Source organism: Pelophylax lessonae (genome assembly GCF_965119305.1).
Source record: "Pelophylax lessonae genome assembly, chromosome: 2".
NCBI lineage: Eukaryota > Metazoa > Chordata > Amphibia > Anura > Ranidae > Pelophylax > Pelophylax lessonae.
The window spans coordinates 577352498-577362329 of NC_138769.1; positions in this window are offsets into that span (position 1 = coordinate 577352498).

Sequence of the window (9832 nt, forward strand, 5' to 3'; positions counted from 1 at the left end):
TATCACCATAGATTGAAGACTACGAGAAAGAAAGGCTGAGAAAATGGGAATGCCATTATCCAGTTCTTCTCGGATTTCGGCCGTTGACCCCGTTCCTATGGAGGTAGGAACAATACGCCCACCTCTATCAACTATGGAAAGAGCCAGAAGACGATCTGGTAATCTCTGCTTGTACTGTGCATCCCCGGATCACAAGATAAACGTCTGCCCCCTAGTCTACAAAAAGAAGGGTGAGTGTTCACATGTCCTCCTAGGGGGATTGACAACTTCAATCACTAACCCTTACCTTTCTGTTTGCTTAACATTACAGTGGGACCAGAACAGGATTACTACTAAGGCCATGATTGACACAGGATCTTGTGGAAATTATATTGACATACGTTTTGCTGCTTTAAATAAAGTTCCTATTATTTCTAAACTTAAACCTGTCTCAGTGAGTCTTATTAACGGTGTTCCTTTATCCTCTGGTCCGATCACTGATCAGACACAGGCACTCCTAGTCACTACTAACGGGTCTCATATGGAGACCACTACCTTCGATCTAATACCTTCACCCCACTTTCCCATTGTTTTGGGACTTCCCTGGTTGCACACACATCAACCAACCATAGATTGGAAGGAACGGACCCTGACCTTCCTCTCTTGCTATTGCGAGGGTACGTGTAACCTCCCGTCTTTCGGGAAGATCCTGTCTGTGGTGACAGATGAGATTGCACCACTATGTTATCAGGATCTCTCTGAGGTTTTTCTTGAGAAAAATGCTCAAGCACTACCTCCCCATCGAGACTATGATTGTAGCATTGATCTACTCCCAAATAGCAAATTGCCGTTCGGTCATGTTTATCCTCTTTCACAGGATGAACTTTCCCATCTCAAAGACTATTTGGGTGAGAATTTGGAAAAAGGTTTTATTAGACCTTCCACTTCTTCCACAGCAGCAGGACTCTTTTTTGTCCGCAACAAGGACTCAAGTCTCAGGCCTATCATCGACTATAGGCAATTGAATGCTATTACAATAAAAGATCGCTATCCTCTACCGCTTATCCCTGAGCTCATTGAGCAGGTGCGTGGAGCTACCTATTTTTCAAAATTGGACCTGAAAGGAGCATACAATCTCATTCGAATCCGTGATGGACACGAGTGGAAGACTGCATTCAGAACCAGATACGGATTGTTCGAATATCTTGTAATGCCATTCGGGCTATGCAACGCCCCTGCAGTTTTTCAACGATTTATAAACGATATTTTCAGAGACTTACTAGATGTCTGTGTTGTGGTATATCTGGACGATATTATTATATATATACGATCCCTGTCTGAACACATAAGACATGTAAGACTAGTATTATCGAGATTGCTTGCACACAACCTTTATGTGAAACTGAAAAAATGCTTGTTTCATAAAGAAGAGGTACTGTTTCTAGGCTACATCATATCCAAAACAGGAATCGAGATGGACATGAGTAAGATATCCTGCATTCAGAATTGGCCTACACCAACCACACGCAAGGCGCTACAGCGATTCTTTGGATTTTCGAATTTCTACAGGAAGTTCATTAGAAACTTCTCTGCCATTGTGAGACCCCTCACACAGCTCACTAGCATTAAAAAACCATTCAAATGGTCAGATGAAGCAAATAAAGCTTTTCACCTGTTAAAGACAAGGTTTACTTCTGCTCCCATACTACGCCATCCAGACCCATCCCTCCAATACATTCTGGAAGTAGATGCGTCAAACATGGCAGTAGGAGCAATACTCTCCCAACGACCAACTCACACTTCACCACTTCATCCAGTCGCCTTTTTTTCGAAATCCCTAAGCAGTCCAGAGATAAATTACCCCGTGGGTGAAAAGGAACTGCTTGCTATAAAATTGGCTCTGGAGAATTGGCGACATCTACTCGAAGGCACCCAATTACCAATACTTATATACACGGACCATAAAAATCTCCAATATCTTCAGACTAACAAAACTCTCTCGCACCGACAGGTACGATGGTCACTATTCTTTCTAAGGTTTAACTTCCTAGTGACCTACACACCTGCAGATAAGAACAAAAAGGCGGATGCACTATCACGACTAACTGAAGAAAACTACTTCGAAATCCCTTCCGTTCCTATAATACCTCACAAACGCATTATTGGAGTTGTCCGTTCCTTGAAGGAAGAGGTTTTGCATGGTATAAGTTTGGATTCACCCCCACCACAACTAAATACTGATGCAGAAGGCTTCCTCTACTACAACGACAAACTTTACATACCACCTACCATACGCACCAAGATCTTGGAATTATCGCATGATGTGCCTATGGCAGGACATATGGGTATGACAAAGACTCTTAATCTGATTACCAGGCAATTCTGGTGGCCTGACATGAAAACATCTATACAAAAATTCGTCTCTTCATGCAATGTCTGTGCCAGGTCCAAAATTGACACTACGAGACCATCCGGTCTACTATGCAGTCTACTAATACCCCAAACTCCATGGGAAGTTGTGTCCTTGGACTTTATAGTGGAATTGCCTCCTTCCAAAGGATTTAATACCATCTTAGTGTCAGTGGACCATCTGACAAAAATGGCACATTTCATTGCTATTCGCAGACTACCTTCGTCCAAACAAACGGCAGAACTCCTGATGAAACATGTCTTTAAGTTACATGGTATCCCAAAAACTCTTCTGTCTGACCGTGGATCACAATTTATTTCCAAGTTCTGGCAAGAACTATGTCACATACTACGGATCGAGCGGAAGCTCACTTCTCCTTACCATCCGCAGACCAACGGACAGACTGGAAGAGTCAACCAATGCATCGAGCAATATTTACGTTGCTACACTTCTTACCAACAGGATGATTGGGTGGATCTTCTCCCTCTGGCAGAATTTGCCTACAACAACGCAACCCACAGTACGACCAAGCAGAGTCCGTTCTACTTGAACTATGGGTTTCATCCCTCTATTCTTCCACCACGCATCCTTCCTTCAAATAACCCAGTAGCTTCAGACTATCTTACCCAAATAAAGGACTCTCTGGGTTTGCTTAATACTACCATTGCACACGCTCATAGTCAACAAAAGAAGTACTATGATCTTCGCAGAAGACCTTCTCCTCAGTACGCTATCGGGGACCTCGTTTGGCTCTCAACAAAAAATTTAAGACTGAAAATCCCTAGCAAAAAGCTTGGACCTCTGTTCTTGGGACCTTTCCCAATCAAGAAACTTATTGGAAAAGCTGCAGTACAGCTTACATTGCCAATAGACCTCAAAATACATCCCATTTTCCATGTGTCGCTACTGAAGCCCCATGTTCCTGACCAAGGAATAAGGCCTACTATCCCACCTCCTCCTCCTGTACAAGTTGAAGGTGGAGAAGAATACGAGATAAAAGAGATTCTGGATTCTCGTATCCACAGAGGAAGACTTCAGTACTTGGTTCGATGGAAGAACTATGGGCCCCAAGACGACACCTGGCTAAACACCTCTGACATACATGCCTCTAGATTAATCCGCAATTTTCATGCGAAGTACCCAGACAAACCAGCTCCAGAGGCCTTCAGGAGCCGGCCTTAAGGGGGGGGGTACTGTAATGTTCTGGTACCTTTGGGTACCCTAATTACTCTTTCATAAGTGTATGCGCCCCACCATTCTCTTTTGGTAAGGTGCGCATACACCTTTAAGACTGATGCTGTCATCACTGAGCGCCGGACTGGATGGCTATTTAGATCGCCGGCTCTCACTCACATGTGTTCGTTCAAACTGCTTTGTGCCTTGATGCTAACCTGTCTTGAAGCTCTCATGCTTGCAAGCATACCTCGCTGTCGGAACCACGCTGCGCTGATCCCTGTATCCCGCTACCGGATCATCCGCTCTTGCCGAACCTCTCCTCTGCTACATTGCTATTAGTGATAAGTACCCCACAGGGGAAACCTCTATAACCTTCATACTAAAGCTTACACTATCTAGCTCTGCATACTAAGGACTATTACTACATCTGCATTATCTAAGATTGCTAGCTCTTGAGCCTACTACCATCTGTTCTTGCACTGGGTTGATCTCTCTTGTATGTCCACCTGCTACTCTGTCATCTGCTACCATACATGATTGCTAAACCTATCTGCATCCCATCTGCTACTATCTTACTTTCAAGAACATTTCCTTTCAAGTGTCTGTCATCTACCATCTCTACCCAATCTGTCTCTTCAGCCTATCATCACTGTGTTACTATATACATAAGTCACTCTAGGAAACATCTTACTAAGTGTGTGTATTTACTTGCTGAATTGAGATGCTCCACACATGATGAGTCATTGGGAGTTGGGATTGGTGTCTCAGCGTTTCTCTACATGACTACTGAAGTGGAATATTTCTGCAGCTGAAAATCCACATCATACATAAAACGCAGGAGCGTTACACTAGCCATATATAGGTGTGATAGTAGCAAAAATATATTACTGTAAATGATTTCATTAGCCCAAGCATATATTTCTGCTACTATCACACCTATATATGTCTAGGTGTGTATATAAATATATGTATGTGTGTATATACACCACTATACACAAGTTCAGATGTTTTGCCTGCCTCAAAAGAACCCCGAAAAATGCCAAAAAAAACGCTAGCGTCAAAAAAAAAATGCCCAGGTGTGTTTTTGCTGGCATTTTTTGGGGGTTTTTGGAGGCAGGCCAAACATCAGAACTTGTGCACAGTACCACTATACACAAGTTCAGATGTTTATCCTGACTGCAAAGAACCCAAAAAAATGCCTTCTATTAAACCGGCAAGGTGTTACAGCAGCGAAGCCAACCCCCTGAGCTGAAAGTTTTCTAATACAAACAATATTTTTTTTATGGTTCTGGACATGCTACAGAGCTGAAACTTCACATGTAAACTTTTTAAACCCCCCAGATCTGAAATCCAAAGTAAAAATAAAAAAAATCTTTTTATTTTTTTTATTTTTTCAATAATTGGCTTTTTTATCAAAAATGACAATTTTTAAGAACTTTTTTGTGTGATTTTGTGTCTGGGGGGTCTAAAAGGTGTACCTGTGAAGTTTCAGCTCTGTAGCATGTACAGAACCAGAAAAAAAAAGGATTGTATGTATCAGAAAACTTTCAGCTCAGGGGGTTAGCTTCTCTCCTCGGTTTTCACACCTTGCCGGTTTCAAAGCAGGCATTTTTTTGGGTTCTTTGCAGTCAGGAAAAACATCTGAACTTGTGTATAGTGGTACTGTGCACAAGTTCAGATGTTTTGCTTGCCTCCAAAAACTCCCAAAAAATGCCAGCAAAAACACACCTGGGCATTTTTTTTTGACGCTAGCGTTTTTTTTGGCATTTTTTGGGGTTCTTTTGAGGCAGGCAAAACATCTGAACTTGTGTATAGTGGTATATATACACACATAATTATATGTATATAGACACCTAGCCATATATAGGTGTGATAGTAGCAGAAATATATTACTGTAAATGATTTCATTAGCGTAAGCATATATTTCTGCTACTATCACACCTATATATGTCTAGATGTGTATATAAATATATGTATGTGTGTATATACACCACTATACACAAGTTCAGATGTTTTGCCTGCCTCATAAGAACCCCAAAAAATGCCAAAAAAAACGCTAGCGTCAAAAAAAAAATGCCCAGGTGTGTTTTTGCTGGCATTTTTTGGGGGTTTTTGGAGGCAGGCAAAACATCAAAACTTGTGCACAGTACCACTATACACAAGTTCAGATGTTTTTCCTGACTGCAAAGAACCCAAAAAAATGCCTGCTATTAAACTGGCAAGGTGTTACAGCAGCGAAGCCAACCTCCTGTGCTGAAAGTATTCTAATACAAACAATCTTTTTTTTATGGTTCTGGACATTCTACAGAGCTGAAACTTCACATGTACACTTTTTAGACCCCCCAGATACTAAATCCAAAGTAAAAATCAAAAAATCTCTTTGTTTTTTTTTTTTTTAATTTTTCAATAATTGGCTTTTTTTTATCAAAAATGACAATTTTTAAGAACTTTTTTTTGTGTGATTTTGTGTCTGGGGGGTCTAAAAGGTGTACCTGTGAAGTGTCAGCTCTGTAGCATGTCCAAAATCAGAAAAAAAGATCATATAGGTGTTAAAGGAGGGTCCCACATCCCTGTTCTACTGAAAAATTATCTTTTTTTTTTCATGGTTCTGGACATGCTACAGAGCTGAAACTTCACATGTACACTTTTTAGACCCCCCAGATACTAAATCCAAAGTCAAAATCAAAAAATCTCTCTCTTTTTTTTTTCCAATAATTGGCTTTTTTATCAAAAATGACAATTTTTAAGAACTTTTTTTTGTGTGATTAATAGTTAATGGGGCATGACCCAGAACCCTAGGCACTTTTTAGGGGCATTTATTGGGTTTTAGGGCTTAAAAATTGTGTTTTTTGATTACCGAAGTTCGGGTCCCATTGATTTCAATGGGGTTCTGAAATGCGAACCGAACTTTTGGGAAATTCGGGTGTTCTGGTCGAACCGAACTTTTCAAAAGTTCGATCATCCCTATTACCCGCCAGCATTTCTTTTCAAAGCTTACCACCACAAAGTCGACTGCGCTCCAGACTGACCGACGCAAACCTGGAAAACCAGTTGCGAGTAGCAACATCATCAATACCAGCTAACATCCCACACCTCACCAAAGAGAAGTAGTTGCAGCCATCACATTAGGGGTGAGTTAATTACATTTTTGACCAAATATAACAGGCACATTTTTAAGTTGATAATTTTGTAAGGCCCCCAAATTATTTTATAAATACCCAAATGGCCCTTGGCAAAAAAAGGTTCCCCACCCCTGCCCTAGGGACACGTTTAACCCTTTGATTGCCCCTGATGTTTAACCCCTTCCCAGCCAGTGTCATTAGTACAGTGACAGTGCATATATTTTAGCCCTGATCACTTTATTAGTTTCACTGGTCCCCAAAAAGTGTCCGATTTGTCCGCCACAATGTCGCAGCCCCGCTATAAGTCACTGATCACTGCAATTACTAGTAAAAATAAATAAAAATTCCATAAAAATATCCCATAGTTTGTAGACGTTATAACTTTTGCGCAAACCAATCAATATACGCCTATTGGGATTTTTTTTTTTTTTTTTTTTTTTTACCAAAAACATGTAGCAAAATACATATTGGCCTAAACTGATGAAGAAATTAGATTTTTTTCACGGATTGGGCTAGGCCTGGTCAGTCTGCATCAGAGATGAAGACAGGAAGCTAGTAAGAATTCCCCATCCATATTATTACATTTAAAGAGGACTTTCAAGAAGAGAAGTTTTAAAAAAATGTCTGGCTAGCCTATGTACGGGAATGAATTACACAAGTTTTCAAGTTCTACTGCTGTTGGGGCCCTAGTTGTCCCCTTTCCACTACCCCTTTACCCCTTCCCCTCCTATCCTTGCAGAAGGAGATGGGAAGACTAAAGGTATTAACTACTTCTTGATTCAAATGGAAAAAAATTAGAGGGTAAACCCTCTCAGGAGAACTATCTTCAGACTGTTGTTTTGTAGACCCTTTGGGCCATTGGGCCGGGGTCATGGATTACAAATACAAGAAGAAGTCAAGTTTCTGAGGTTATACATTAAGTTCCGGATGAACTACTTAGGCCAATGGGCCAAAACTGAAACAGTACAAATGGCTGCCTAGGAAAAGGCAGGCATCCTATCAAGAGTTCTGATGGGGGGTGCCCTGATGTCGAATGGAAATGTTTGGTTGCCTAGGCTCCAGCAATCAACCCCCTGATCTCTGTGTCAATAGGACGGAGCTGACTGCGATAGTTAGGGATGTAGGATGAGAAGGTCACCCCTGCGGAGAGGGTCTTCTCATTATTGTAAAAGTTCAGATAGTAAATAACCACTGTATATTTGTGAAATGGTTAACCTTTTCTCCTTTCTTTGCAGGTAACCCAAAACTCAGAGATAGTCAGTCAGGTTGATTTAGTTACTCACCAGAGCAGGCTTTGCTTGGTGGGGGGTGCATTGCCACAAATGCGCTCATATTGTATTATATTGTGTATTGAGAGATACTTATATTTGTACACTTAATTTATTAATTGTATATTTGTTCATTTCCCTTTTCCCCCTTCTAAGGTTTGTGTGGATACTGGTAAAAGTTTTTGATTGAATTTTTGTAGGGGGCAGCTGCCCCAGAGCCAACGGGACTTGGCTCATTTTTGGTGGGGGGTGGATGTATCACCCTCCTAGGTAGGTGGTAGGAAAAAGCATCTATTGCTCCTTCTGCTTATCAGGGAGCCTGATCTTTTAGGTTGCCTGTTGCATGTTTTCAGATGTGATTCACTGGGTCTGAGGGAGTGTCCCCATTGTATCCAATGAGGGAGCTTGTTAGACAGTGGAGGAAACCCAGCTAGTGACACATTAGCTTTTATGGGAGTCCCAGTCGGAGGGCATTCTTGCAATGCATCCTGGGATTGCTCATAAAAGTGGAGGGGGCATGTTACAGGGCGTCCTTGGCGGGAAGCAGAGTCCCAGGAGGAGGCAGACGGCTAGTCTCTCCTCCTGCTGTGTATGAGGAAGGTGGTCTTAGGCAGTCGGCCTAGTGAACCAGGTGTGGAGCTGAGCTGCAGAGGATCCAGTGTAGCTGACGGTGGAGTTGCTGGCAGAGTCTCTCAGGAAAAACAGTCTCTGTGAGTACTCAGGGACATGCCAAAGGGACTGCCCAGGAAGGGGGACCACCCCAGCGAAGTCAGGGGATCAAGGGCTAGCTCACACAGAGAGTGTACAGTAAAGGGGGTGCCGTGTAGAGAACCCTGATGAATAGGGACAAAGGGGGTGCCAGGAAGGGCCCTGAAGAGTGTTCTGCAGTACAGTACAGCTTATCCAATACAGTTCATTAATGTCTTCTTCACTGCAAGTGACCAGATGAAGCAGCGGCCTTGCCACACTCAACATATTTAGTCGTCCCAGCAAATTGTGCATCGTTTATATGAGTTGCAGTATCCCACTCATTCCCTTCTCCTTTCCAAGTTCTCAATAAATCCACAAAAAACAAAACTTCTAGACTATTTCCTGTCTGAGCCAGAGCACTTTGAGAATGCTAAACTGTCATGTTGTTGCTAAGGGGAATCCATAACCAGCAGCTCCCAAGGGAGTAGTGCTACAGGGTGTACTGACTTTTGTTGCCAGTGGTTTAGACATTATTGGCTGTGTGTTGAGTTATTTTGAGGGGACAGCAAATTTACACTGTTATACAATCTGTACACTCACTACTTTACATTGTAGCAAAGTGTCATTTCTTCAGTGTTGCCACATAAACAGATAGAATAAAATATTTACAAAAATGGGAGGGGTGTACTCACTTTTATGAGATACTGACTGTATATATGTAATGAGCAAGTAGCACAGAACTGCTGACTAGGTTTACTAAGCACTAGGTGTAAATAAAAATCCATGGAAAGACAGTTAGTGCAGGGCACCACTAGATGGCTCTCACCTACCCATTCTACTTAAAGCGGTTGTAAACCCTATAAAAAAAAAAAAAACCTGCAAGACAAAGGCATAATGAGCTAGTATGCATCGCATACTAGCCCATTATGTGTAACTTACCTTAAAACGAAGCCCCGACACGGACCCCCGGACATCGATGCGGGCGCTGCCATGATCCCTCGTCGTCTCTTCCGGGTTCGGCGGCTCGCATGCGCGTGGGAGTGATTTTTCCGGCAAGCTCCCGGCAACTTAATTGAAGGTCCCCCCGGACCTTCAGAGCGCATGCGTCGCTCGCGCGAGCGGCTGCATGCACTGTAAATATCTCCTAAACCGTGCCGGTTTAGGAGATATTATTTGTATCTACAGGT